Source organism: Ranitomeya variabilis, chromosome 2 (assembly GCF_051348905.1).
Source record: "Ranitomeya variabilis isolate aRanVar5 chromosome 2, aRanVar5.hap1, whole genome shotgun sequence".
NCBI classification, from domain to species: domain Eukaryota; kingdom Metazoa; phylum Chordata; class Amphibia; order Anura; family Dendrobatidae; genus Ranitomeya; species Ranitomeya variabilis.
Window position 1 is genome coordinate 359,462,604 of NC_135233.1, and position 12,335 is coordinate 359,474,938.

Below are 12,335 nucleotides of genomic sequence, written 5' to 3' on the forward strand. Positions count from 1 at the left end.
AATATGGTGTGTTTGCAAAAACAAAGGCACATCAAGTCATATTTTGGTCTTCTTTAAACTCAGACTGTGTCTACGAACCATATAAAACTAGGATAGTCTCATATTCTAAAGCTTAAATTCAGTCATAGTTTACAGATGATTTTTTTTTGCCATAATCAAGAAATAGTTTCTTACCTGCAGCGAATGGCATAAACCCATCACTTTTCTTAAACTCGCCTTTCTCATTAAGGAAGTGTCCAGGATCAAACTCCCCTGGGTTTTTGAAATATTTGGGGTCTTTTAGGACAGATGTCAAGACTGGAAGCAATACGGTTTTCTGAAAGTAAATATATAGGAAATATATAGATATAGAAAACTGAAGTGTTAAAAGTGAGATCTAGGTAGCAGCTGATAGGAAGAGCCAAGACATTGAAAATATCAAAACAACTTTTTTCACAAGAGATAACCTTGGTGTCTCTGAGTTACTGTATAAATAAGAGTAGAGTAATAGTTAAAAGAAAACATGTAAAATGTTGAGCTTGGTTCCTAAACATAAAAGATAGAAACAGGTGATGAGCTAAGAAGTCATACTTGCCAAGTTTCCTGGATTGGTCAGTACGTTCGCGTAAAATCAGTAAACTGTCCAGACTCATGGAAAAGTAAGTAACTGTTCTGGGACCCAAAATGTTTAATTTTTTCTCACTGTGTCAGAAAGATGAGGACCAAGGGTTGGAGGGGTGGAGAATGGGTAGGAAAGTGCATTGCCCCTGAAATAATGTTTAACTATGACCGAAAATTTACAATGGCACACACTTAAACTGATGCCAAACAGAAAAAATTGTCAGATGTGATCGATAAGAAAAGTATGTTGTACCTTAGGAATGTGATATCCTCTGAAGGTTGTGTCCTTGCTGGCAGCATGGAGAACTCCAATAGGTATAATATCAGCAAATCTTTGGATCTCGTGGATTACGGCTTCTGTATACGGCATTTTACTCCTGTCTTCTATTGATGGGCAGTGATCTTTCCCTATTACACTGTCAATTTCTTTCTGGATCTTCTCTGAAATTTCCAAAATGGAACAAAGAACATGTTTTCATACTTTTCAGTATAGTGCTGTTTTAAAACCAAAAATTAGTTATTTTGAAAATGTCACCATGCCAAGACCAAGAAGTACAAGGTAACACATCTTATTGATAAGATACCGGTGGGCGTGGCCTGACTGTGGAGGAGAGCGGTCGCACACCTTGTGAGCTCCTGCCTGGCTCTGGATCCCAATCAAATTTATAAGACCCACAGAGATAATAATAGTTCCAGGGTCGGTCAAGAACACCGTGCCTAGCCCTGGAGGCATTTGTGGACAGGCGTTGCACCTCATCTCGGCGCAGGACCTGCAGGCTTCGGGGGAGAAGGAGAGAGGTGATGGTGACGTCGCCATCTTAGACAATCTTCAGCCTGTGAGCGCTATTGAACACAGCGGCTCCAGGAAGGTACGGGTGGCCCCCTCCCTGGACTTCCTTCCCCGCCTCAGCACACCGCTCACACAGCCCACCGCTTACCTGCATTGGCGTCACCGGTGCTCTGACGCCTCCTGCGGTGCTCCGGACTGCCGCTGCTGGGCCCCGAGTGCTGCTTCCCGCCTGCGGTGTCTTGTGTGGGAGTGGGGAGACGCGCCTGCCGTCAGGACCGCTGGATGAGATCATCATCCTCGGCGGCGCTCCGTGCTCTCCGCAGCCCGGCGGTTACTTTGAAGGGGCGACGCACCTCCGAGAGAGGGGTGAGGGACCCGGGGATTTCCCGCCAAGCCCGGCGCCATATTGGCTCATCCGCATAGTGCAGGGGGGAATCCCTGAAGGCTGCACTCAAAATAGGATCGCTCCTTCTCTATTGCTCATGTCTGTTCCTCCTCTCCTGCTGCCCCATACCCACCTGTTCAACACATATACCACAGAGACAGGATTCTGACTGTGGGTTACATTGGAGGGTCGGCTTGATATAGTGCCCTGGATCAGGTTGTGATACCATCTGTGCTGGGCTTTTGCGACATAATCTAGAGGCTTTACTGACTCTCCTTAGTACTACATGAACGATCTTCAATACTGGTACTAAAAAGCACAATTAGCCTCACACAGAGAGGAGCATTAGCCATATGAAAAACATTAATTCAAGGAAGTGCACAACTTGAAATACCAAAGGACATCATTCTTCCTAATGCACATAGGATAAAGTAAAACGAAAGCACTATAAAACAAACTGTAAGAGATCATAGTCCTCTCCTTAAATCTCGCAGTACAGAGAAATACAATAAAGCTTCTGCAAAAGACACTAGATTCTCCATATATACTTAAGCAGACCTGCACTGACACCTATTGGCCGCACAAGGAAATACCAACTTTAATATTTCCTCAGAACTGCAGAAATCTCTGTGCACTACCGCCCTGATTGAAGTAGTAAATCTGTCAAACTTAGTGACTGTCGAGAACCCAAAAAGATGAAACTATAATATCTCCTAAAACAGCTAGAGGAGGAACTGGAAGCATTCTTTATAACCTGAAACAGTGCACAATGGTTAGGTCCAGCACCAAAACGCCTAGATCAACTAAAGCAAATACTCTCACTTCGCAATCAGATATGGACAAGTATTTAAAAAAGCGTTTAACTGCTGCTAGTGCTATTAAAACAAACTACCCTTCTGACCCAGCTCCGGATGGGGAGACAGATACAGATATGGAGAGTGATTCGGATATAGGATCAGAGAGCAAAGAACAACCAGTAACGCGTTCCTTTATTAAACGAATATTGTCTAAAGTACTAGAACCCATTGGAAAGGAGCTGACTGACATTAAGCATGAGATATCCCAACAGGGCCACAGACTGGAGTCCTTAGAGAATGCCCAAAGCAGTCATGTAGAATATTCCAATGCCATTTTGACCTGTCTTAAAGCTCAAGAGGAACAGATACAAATCGTACACTCTACTCTAGAGGATCACGAGAATAGAGAGCGTAGGAACAACATCAGAGTTAAAGGTTTGCCAGAATCTGTGGCAGCTGAGGCCCTAACCAAAGCGGCTACAGAAATATTCCGTTCTCTCTTAACAGATCAAGATCCTCAGGATATAGAAATCATTAGGATCCATAGAGCACTCCGTCCCAAGCCCAAACAAGGGGACCCCCCTCGAGATGTTTTATGTAGATTTCTTGATTTCCGTACTAAAGATCTAATTCTAAGACGTGCAAGGGAAGTGCAGGAAATTAAATTTGAAGGCTCACTGCTTAAATTGTTCCAAGACTTATCAGCAATAACTCTGAGGAAACGCTATATTCTCAAACCGTTTACAGAGGCTCTCATCCAGAAGAAATTACAGTACCGCTGGCTCTACCCATTCGGGATACAAGTCATCGCAGAGGACAAGAGATTACAAGCCAGCTCGTCGGCGGACATCAGGAAAATCTGTGGGGAATTGAACATCACCCTGGCCCAGTACCCGGACATTGAGTCCTTTCATGCGGCCTCCACACTGCATCCCCTTCCTCTTCCGACGCCGTGGCAGTCTGTCTCCACACCCAAAGCTCAAAAGACTAAACGCAAAAGTCTCAAAACGACTCCCACCAAGGATCAAGTTACTTGAGAAAACATCAAACTGTTCGGATAACTTTAAAAGACTTGATCCTTAATGATTCTCCCGGAGATCGAGCTCTTACCCATATACTAATTGGGTACAAGTTTACTGCATTAGTTTAAAACAATGTTTCAGTTATTTAATGCATTTAATGCTTAGTTAACTATCCTCCAAACTAGCTGATAGTATGTCATTAATCACAGACAAGTGTTCAGATATGTTGCACTCGTACGAGTGTGTTGATGTTCTAAATCCCCTTTTGTTATTTCACCCTTTCCTATTTTCTTCACTTTTCCCTCTTTTCCCTTATCTGGTCCCTCCCCCCTCTTCATCTCCCCAGGCACCTCGTGATGATTTCCTACAAGTAACGATATATCCAGATGGCGGTTAACCAGAGAACATTCAAATTACTGACTTTCAACGCTAAAGGGTTCAACTCACCGGCAACCAGAGGCCAAACTCTCTCGCACTTTAAGAAAAAAGGTATCGATTTACTCCTCTTACAGGAGACTCACTTTACAGACAAAAAAGTTCCTACATTTGACAAAGCACACTACGACAGATGGTTTCATGCCATCTCGCCACAAAAAAAGTCAAGGGGAGTGTCGGTGGCCATAGCCAAAGACATTCCTTTTCAACTTCATGATCAGATGACAGATGCAAATGGTCGCTATATATTAGTGAAGGGGATTCTGGCGGGAGTAGTTGTAACCATATGCAATATTTATGCCCCAAACACGAAACAGCTGAAATGGCTGCTAGCTACGTTAAAAAAAATAAGAGACTTTAGGGAAGGCATCCTATTGCTGGGTGGTGACTTTAATTTAGCCCTGGAACCAAGTATAGATACAACAAAGAAAAAAAGTGTGATATCCTTAAGGGACTTTTCCAGATTAAAACATTCACTGCACTCTTTGAATATGGTAGACATATGGCGTTATATGCACCCATCAACTCGAGACTATACCTTTTACTCTTACCCGCACGGCTCATACCACCGTATTGACTACCTGTTCGCACCACGATCCTTGCTGTCCAACATTAAACATGTGGAGATAGCTCCCTCCTTATTTTCTGATCATTCTTATGTAATGACCGAATTAACACTGTCCAAACAATTTTCCACATGCAGAACTTGGCAACTTAATGACTCTTTGCTCGATAATACTACAAATAAAATACGTATCCAAAAAGCCATAACAACATACTTTGAGTTGAACAATAATGCGGAGACATCGCCGCTAATAATTTGGGAGGCACATAAGTCCGTAATCAGAGGTGAATTTATATCAATAGCATCTTATTTGAAAAAATTGGAAGGCAAGGAGATCGACTCTCTTTATGAAGAGATAAAGCGCTTAGAGTCACAACATAAGAAAACTCTACTATCCCAGGTCCTGTTAGAACTCACAACCAAGAGACAGAGACTAAAAGATATTCTGAGGGAGCAATCAGTTAAGTTTTTTGCCTCATTTAAAAACCGAATATATGTACATGGAGATAAGGCTTCAAAGCTAACTATGTCACTAATAAAAAAAAGACAAGCCCGCACGTTCATTCATGTTATTAAAACAAAGTCAGGTTTAAAGACCCAAAATTACTCTGAGATAGAGAAAGAATTCTTGTCCTACTATAAGTCTCTATATCAATTGCGCCCTGAAGAAGGTGAAAATGAAAAGAGCCAAAAGAGACTGGATATCCAATCTTTTCTAAAACACTTAAAGCTCCCAACCTTATCTAAATCCCAACAAGAACGATTACTTAAGCCGTTTACTATGGCGGAACTCCGGTCGACCCTGTCAAAATGTCCTAAAGGGAAAGCTCCAGGCCCAGACGGCTTTTCGACTCATTATTACAGCACCAATTCTGAGCTATTACTTCCCCATCTGCTTAACATGTGTAATGGTCTCCGGGAGGGAGGGGTGGCGCCGCGGCAGCTACTTGAAGCCAGAATCTCTTTGATATACAAAGAAGGTAAAGATCCAGAGCAATGTGGCAGTTATAGACCCATATCATTGCTAAATACGGATCTGAAGATATATGCGAGAATGATGGCAGATAGAGTTGCGGCGGTGCTCCCCCAGTTAATTTCCTTAAACCAATCTGGGTTTGTAAAGGGAAGAGAGGGGAAGGACAACACTTACAAAATTTTACACTTGATACAATTTGCTAAATGGAGAAAATTACCAATGGCACTAATGGGTATTGACGCTGAGAAGGCGTTTGACAGGGTCGACTGGGTTTTCTTACAAGAAACATTATCACAATTCGGCTTCCCCTTATCAGTAATTACTGCCATCATGGGAATGTACTCATGCCCCTCAGCTAGAATTAAACTTAATGGTTCTTTGACAGACTCATTTCAGATACATAATGGCACGAGGCAGGGCTGCCCCCTATCCCCGCTGCTATTTGTCTTGTCGATCGAACCGCTTATACAAGCCATCCAACAATGCACTGAAATAACAGGCCTACAGATACAGGGAGCCCACTACAAAACTGTAGCGTTTGCGGACGACCTCTTGTTGATAATCACTAGACCACTGAGGACTATTCCAGCCATACTAGCAATTTTGGAAAAGTTTAGCAAACTATCAAATTTCAAAATAAATGAAACAAAGTCTGAATTCTTAAATTTAGGCCTCCCCATACATGTAGAAAATATGCTTAAACAAACGTACTCATTCCCTTGGCAAACGGAAAGCCTTAAATACTTGGGTATACAATTAAGTGCGTCAGACAAAGACTTATTTGAGCTTAATTTCAATCAGCTATTAAAGAACACAACGAGAACCCTCCACTCCTGGAAGGACGCACATTTGTCGTGGGTGGGCAGAAAAAATATACTAAAGTGCATAATTCTGCCAAAATTTCTTTATATATTTAACATGCTCCCAATCCAAGTCCCTTCCTCCTTCCTCTCTAAAGTGCATTCACTCTTTTTTAGTTATATTTGGCGAAAAAATAAGCCACGAATCAACTCAAAAACCCTAACACTACCAAGGGAGATGGGAGGGATTAACGCTCCGGACATAATAAAATATTATCATGCAGCACACATTTCTAGAACAATTCATTGGATCAGAAATACTAAAAACAAACAATGGCTAAATATAGAACAAGAAATGTCGCCTCATCCTCTGCGTTCTATATTACTAGGACAAAACGCTGTTCAGTACCCAACAAAAATACAAAACATTCACACCTCAGCCACAATTAAAGTATGGGAAAAATATCGCCATAATTTGGCCCCTCCTATATCTCCCTTAGCAGCACTTACAGACTTCCTAGATTCCCTCCCAAAACAGGCTACACAAATCTCATTGGAACACATACTGGAAGACGGTGCCCTTATATCATTGAAAAAATTGCACAAAATTTCGGGTCTCTCAGGCCTCACATTTCTGCAACACAGAAAACTTTCCCATATAATCAATCAATATGCCCGTCAGGCAGATCTTAATAGATCATTAACCGCTTACGAAAGATTATGTGCTGAACTGAGGCCCCCTACCAAAATTTTGTCAACCATATATCAATCATTAATCAAAATTGACACAACGTTGAAACGCGCCTACTTAGCCAGATGGGAGAGAGATCTAGGTTGCTCCTTTTCTGACTCACAAATCAAACACATTTATAAGAACTCACATGGCCACTCAAAATGTGTGAGAATCCAAGAAAATTCTTTTAAACTACTCACTAGATGGTATATCACACCCAAACAAATCCAAAAATGGAATCCTGCTGCGTCTATAGACTATTGGAGATGTGGAGTGGAGGAAGGAAATTATCTACACATATGGTGGTCCTGCTCGGCATTAGCCCCCCTCTGGAAAGATGTTAACTCATTATTATGCAAGCTACTAAATAAACGCATTATGTGTGGACCAGAAAATATATTCCTCCACTTCCCAACTGTGACAAACGACAAAGCAACCGACAAACTAGCTCAATTTATTATAGCAGCAGGGAAATCCCTGATTCCTCAACACTGGAACTCCAAAACAATACCCACTAATACCCAACTACTTCTCAAAATAGAACAATTATATCACATCGAAGAATTGGCTGCCAAAGTCAATCATAATCTAGAAAACTTTAACCGCGTCTGGAAACCTTGGACTCTTTACAGAACGCAACAACCCTTTATTTCTGAAATAACAGAAACAACATCATAAACCTACTCATTGATATCACAGGTGCCGTAGTCCCCCCCCCCCCCCCCCTTCCTCCTCTCCCATACCTACTCTTTTGACCCTAATTTTCACTCCTTTGCTTCTTCCTCTTTTCTTCCTTCTAATATACAGGTGGATTTCTCTTTAAACCAGAAATGTTTATCAAATGTGCGCCAAGAATGCAGTTTATTATATTATTTTCATATGTTACTATGTAGGTATGTGTGTCTATATTTACTGGACAGTGGCGCTTAAAGAATGTGAAACCGGTGTTATTCTGTAATTTTACTCTATATGCTAAAATTACCTTATATTAATGTGTATTCATTGTTTTGTTTGTATAAACATGCTTTCAATAAAAAGAACGTTGAAAGAAAGAAAGATAAGATACCGGTAATATGTATAGTAAATGATTAGTTGTGATTCAACTTTGCAGGTCCTGGTATAATCAATTACAATTTGATTCAAGCAAAATTATTTTACAGAATGCAGATGGCTCCTTCAGTCAGAAAAGTTACCTCAGGAGTGACCAGGTGTGCTTCCCAATAATGTCTCACAACCATCATATAGTATAAGACATTACCTAATATAACACAACATATCTGTTAACCCCTGTCCTGGATCAAAGCTCACACCGGTCAGCTAAAGTCTGTTGTGCTTGATGTCTGGCTTTTCAGATGGCCCAGCATTAACACATGTGATCATCTCCCTTGGCCTATATAAGGACCACCAAGAGAGACACCTTGGTCAAACATTGTCATTGTCCTGTTTGCCCTGAGTGGGTACACTGTCAGCCTTCCCTGGTTATCAGTAAGGTGTCTGTTCACCCTGGATCCAGAGCTACCACGCACAGGGATGCCACCCAAATCTTATGGAGCATTGCGTTCTGGCAGTAATATGTGTGGGGACGTGGGATACCATACCTCCCACCAGGATCCCATCTCCTCCCCAACCTCACCACCACACTTATCCCATCCCTAACCCACCTGTTCAACCTATCACTAACTTCTGACACCTTCCCTTCTGCATTCAAACATGCCACAATCATGCCTATCCTTAAAAAGCCAACCCTCAATCCAACTGCTATGTCCAGCTATTGCCCAATATCGCTGCTCCCATTCGCTTCCAAACTCATGGAGCAGCACGTCCACACTGAACTTTCCTCCCACCTCTCATCTAACTTGTTGTTCGACAATCTACAATCTGGTTTCCGCCCCCATCACTGAACTGAGACTGCCCTGACCAAAATCACTAATGACCTACTTACCGCCAAAGCTACTGGACAATACTCTGTACTCCTCCTTCTAGACCTGTCCTCTGCTTTCGACACAGTTGACCACTGCCTCCTACTACAGATCCTCTCCTCCTTTTGCATCAAAGACCTCGCCCTATCCTGGATCGCCTTGTACTTTTCCAACTGCACATTCAGCGTCTCCCACTCCCACACTACCTCCTCATCCCACCCTCTCTCTGTTGGAGTCCCCCAAGTGTTATGACCCCAATGGCGAGGGTCTCAGAGAAACAAGTAAATCTGCGACGTACAAAAATCCAGCTCATAGGGCAGTGGTAACTGGGTTGACCATATATCTACTCCTAACGCCAACACTAGCAGTAGCTGGGGAACATGCCTACGTTGGTCGCTAGTTGTCTCGCGCCAGCCGGAGGACTAACGACCCCTACGAGAGGAAAACAAAGACCTCTCTTGCCTCCAGAGAATAGACCCCAAAAGTAGGATAGTAGCCCCCCACAAATAATAACGGTGAGGTAAGAGGAAATGACAAACACAGAGATGAACTAGGTTTAGCAAAGAGAGGCCCACTTACTAATAGCAGAATGTAGTAAGATAACTTATATGGTCAACAAAAACCCTATCAAAATCCACGCTGGAGATTCAAGAACCCCCGAACCGTCTAACGGCCCGGGGGGAGAACACCAGCCACCCTAGAGCTTCCAGCAAGGTCAGGAAACAGATTATATACAAGCTGGACAAAAATGCAAACCAAAACAAATAGCAAAAAGCAAGGAAGCAGACTTAGCTTAATCAAGCAGGAACCAGGATCAGTAGACAAGAGCACTACAGATTAGCTCTGATATCAACGTTGCCAGGCATTGAACTGAAGGTCCAGGGAGCTTATATAGCAACACCCCTGACCTAACGACCCAGGTGAGCATACAAGGGATGAATGACATACCCAGAGTCAAATCACTAGTAGCCACTAGAGGGAGCCAAAAGGTAAATTCACAACAGTACCCCCCCCTTAGTGAGGGGTCACCGAACCCTCACCAAGACCACCAGGGCGATCAGGATGAGCGGCGTGAAAGGCACGAACTAAATCGGCCGCATGCACATCAGAGGCGACCACCCAGGAATTATCCTCCTGACCATAGCCCTTCCACTTGACCAGGTACTGAATCCTCCGCCTGGAGAGACGAGAATCTAAGATCTTCTCCACCACGTACTCCAACTCGCCCTCAACCAACACCGGAGCAGGAGGCTCAGCAGAAGGAACCACAGGCACAACGTACCGCCGCAACAAGGACCTATGAAATACATTGTGGATGGCAAACGACACCGGAAGATCCAGGCGAAAGGATACAGGATTAATGATTTCCAATATCTTGTAAGGACCAATGAAGCGAGGCTTAAATTTGGGAGAGGAGACCTTCATAGGAACAAATCGAGAAGACAGCCATACCAAATCCCCAACGCGAAGTCGGGGACCCACACCGCGGCGGCGGTTGGCAAAACGCTGAGCCTTCTCCTGTGACAACTTCAAGTTGTCCACCACATGCCCCCAGATCCGCTGCAACCTATCCACCACGGAATCCACCCCAGGACAGTCAGAAGGCTCCACATGTCCCGAGGAAAAACGAGGATGGAAACCAGAGTTGCAGAAAAATGGCGAAACCAAGGTGGCGGAACTAGCCCGATTATTAAGGGCAAATTCAGCTAACGGCAAGAAGGTCACCCAATCATCCTGATCAGAAGAGACAAAACACCTCAAATAAGCCTCCAGAGTCTGATTAGTTTGCTCCGTTTGTCCGTTAGTCTGGGGATGGAAAGCGGATGAAAACGACAACTCAATGCCCATCCTACCACAAAAGGATCGCCAGAACCTGGAAACAAACTGGGATCCTCTGTCCGACACAATATTCTCAGGAATGCCGTGCAAACGAACCACGTTCTGGAAGAACACAGGAACCAGATCAGAAGAGGAGGGCAGCTTAGGCAAAGGAACCAAATGGACCATCTTGGAGAAACGATCACATATCACCCAGATGACAGACATGCCCTGAGACACCGGAAGATCAGAAATGAAATCCATAGAGATGTGTGTCCAAGGTCTCTTCGGGACAGGCAAGGGCAAGAGCAACCCGCTGGCACGAGAGCAGCAAGGCTTAGCTCGAGCACAAGTACCACAGGACTGTACAAATGACCGCACATCCCTTGACAAGGAAGGCCACCAAAAGGACCTGGCCACCAGATCTCTGGTGCCAAAAAATCCCGGGTGCCCTGCCAACACCGAGGAATGAACCTCGGAAATGACTCTGCTGGTCCATCTAGCAGGCACAAACAATCTGTCAGGTGGACAAGAGTCGGGCCTACCAGCCTGAAATCTCTGCAACACACGTCGCAGATCTGGAGAAATAGCAGACACGATAACTCCTTCCTTAAGAATACCCACAGGTTCAGCGACTCCAGGAGCATCAGGCACAAAGCTCCTAGACAGAGCATCGGCCTTCACATTCTTAGAACCTGGTAAATACGAGACCACAAAGTCAAAACGGGAGAAAAACAATGACCAGCGGGCCTGTCTAGGATTCAGGCGTTTAGCAGACTCGAGATACATCAGATTTTTGTGATCAGTCAAGACCACCACACGATGCTCAGCACCCTCGAGCCAATGACGCCACTCCTCAAATGCCCACTTCATGGCCAACAACTCCCGATTGCCCACATCATAATTTCGCTCTGCCGGCGAAAACTTCCTAGAGAAAAAGGCACAAGGTCTCATAGTAGAGCAACCAGGGCCTCTCTGCGACAAAACGGCCCCTGCCCCAATCTCCGAAGCATCCACCTCAACCTGAAAGGGAAGTGAGATGTCAGGCTGGCACAAAACAGGCGCCGAAGTAAACCAGCGTTTTAACTCCTGGAAAGCTTCCACGGCAGCAGGAGCCCAGTTAGCTACATCAGAGCCTTTCTTGGTCATATCCGTCAGCGGTTTAACAACGCTAGAGAAATTTGCGATAAAACGACGGTAGAAGTTAGCAAAACCCAAGAACTTCTGAAGACTCTTAACTGACGAGGGTTGAGTCCAATCATGAATAGCTCGGACCTTGACTGGATCCATCTCCACAGCAGAAGGGGAAAAAATGAACCCCAAAAAGGGAACCTTCTGTACACCAAAGAGACACTTTGAGCCTTTTACAAACAAAGAGTTTTCACGCAGAATCTCAAAAACCATCCTGACCTGCTCCACATGCGAGTCCCAATCAACAGAAAAAACCAGAATATCATCCAGATAAACAATCAAAAATTTATCCAGATACTTCCGG

The 12,335-nt window shown here is 44.0% G+C and overlaps 1 protein-coding gene across 3 annotated transcripts in view; it reads right to left on the minus strand.

Moving 5' to 3' along the window:
• Positions 1 to 174: 174 nt before the first annotated feature.
• The window catches only part of LOC143805913 (cytochrome P450 2C8-like), a 64,862-nt gene continuing 52,701 nt past the window's right edge, over positions 175 to 12,335 (minus strand). For all 3 annotated transcript variants that reach the window (XM_077285670.1, XM_077285669.1, XM_077285671.1), the window contains 2 exons: positions 854 to 1,041; positions 175 to 316 (listed from right to left, as the gene is read on the minus strand). The gene's annotated coding sequence lies outside the window, so the exon portion shown is untranslated. The remainder of the gene's footprint in view (positions 317 to 853; positions 1,042 to 12,335) is intronic.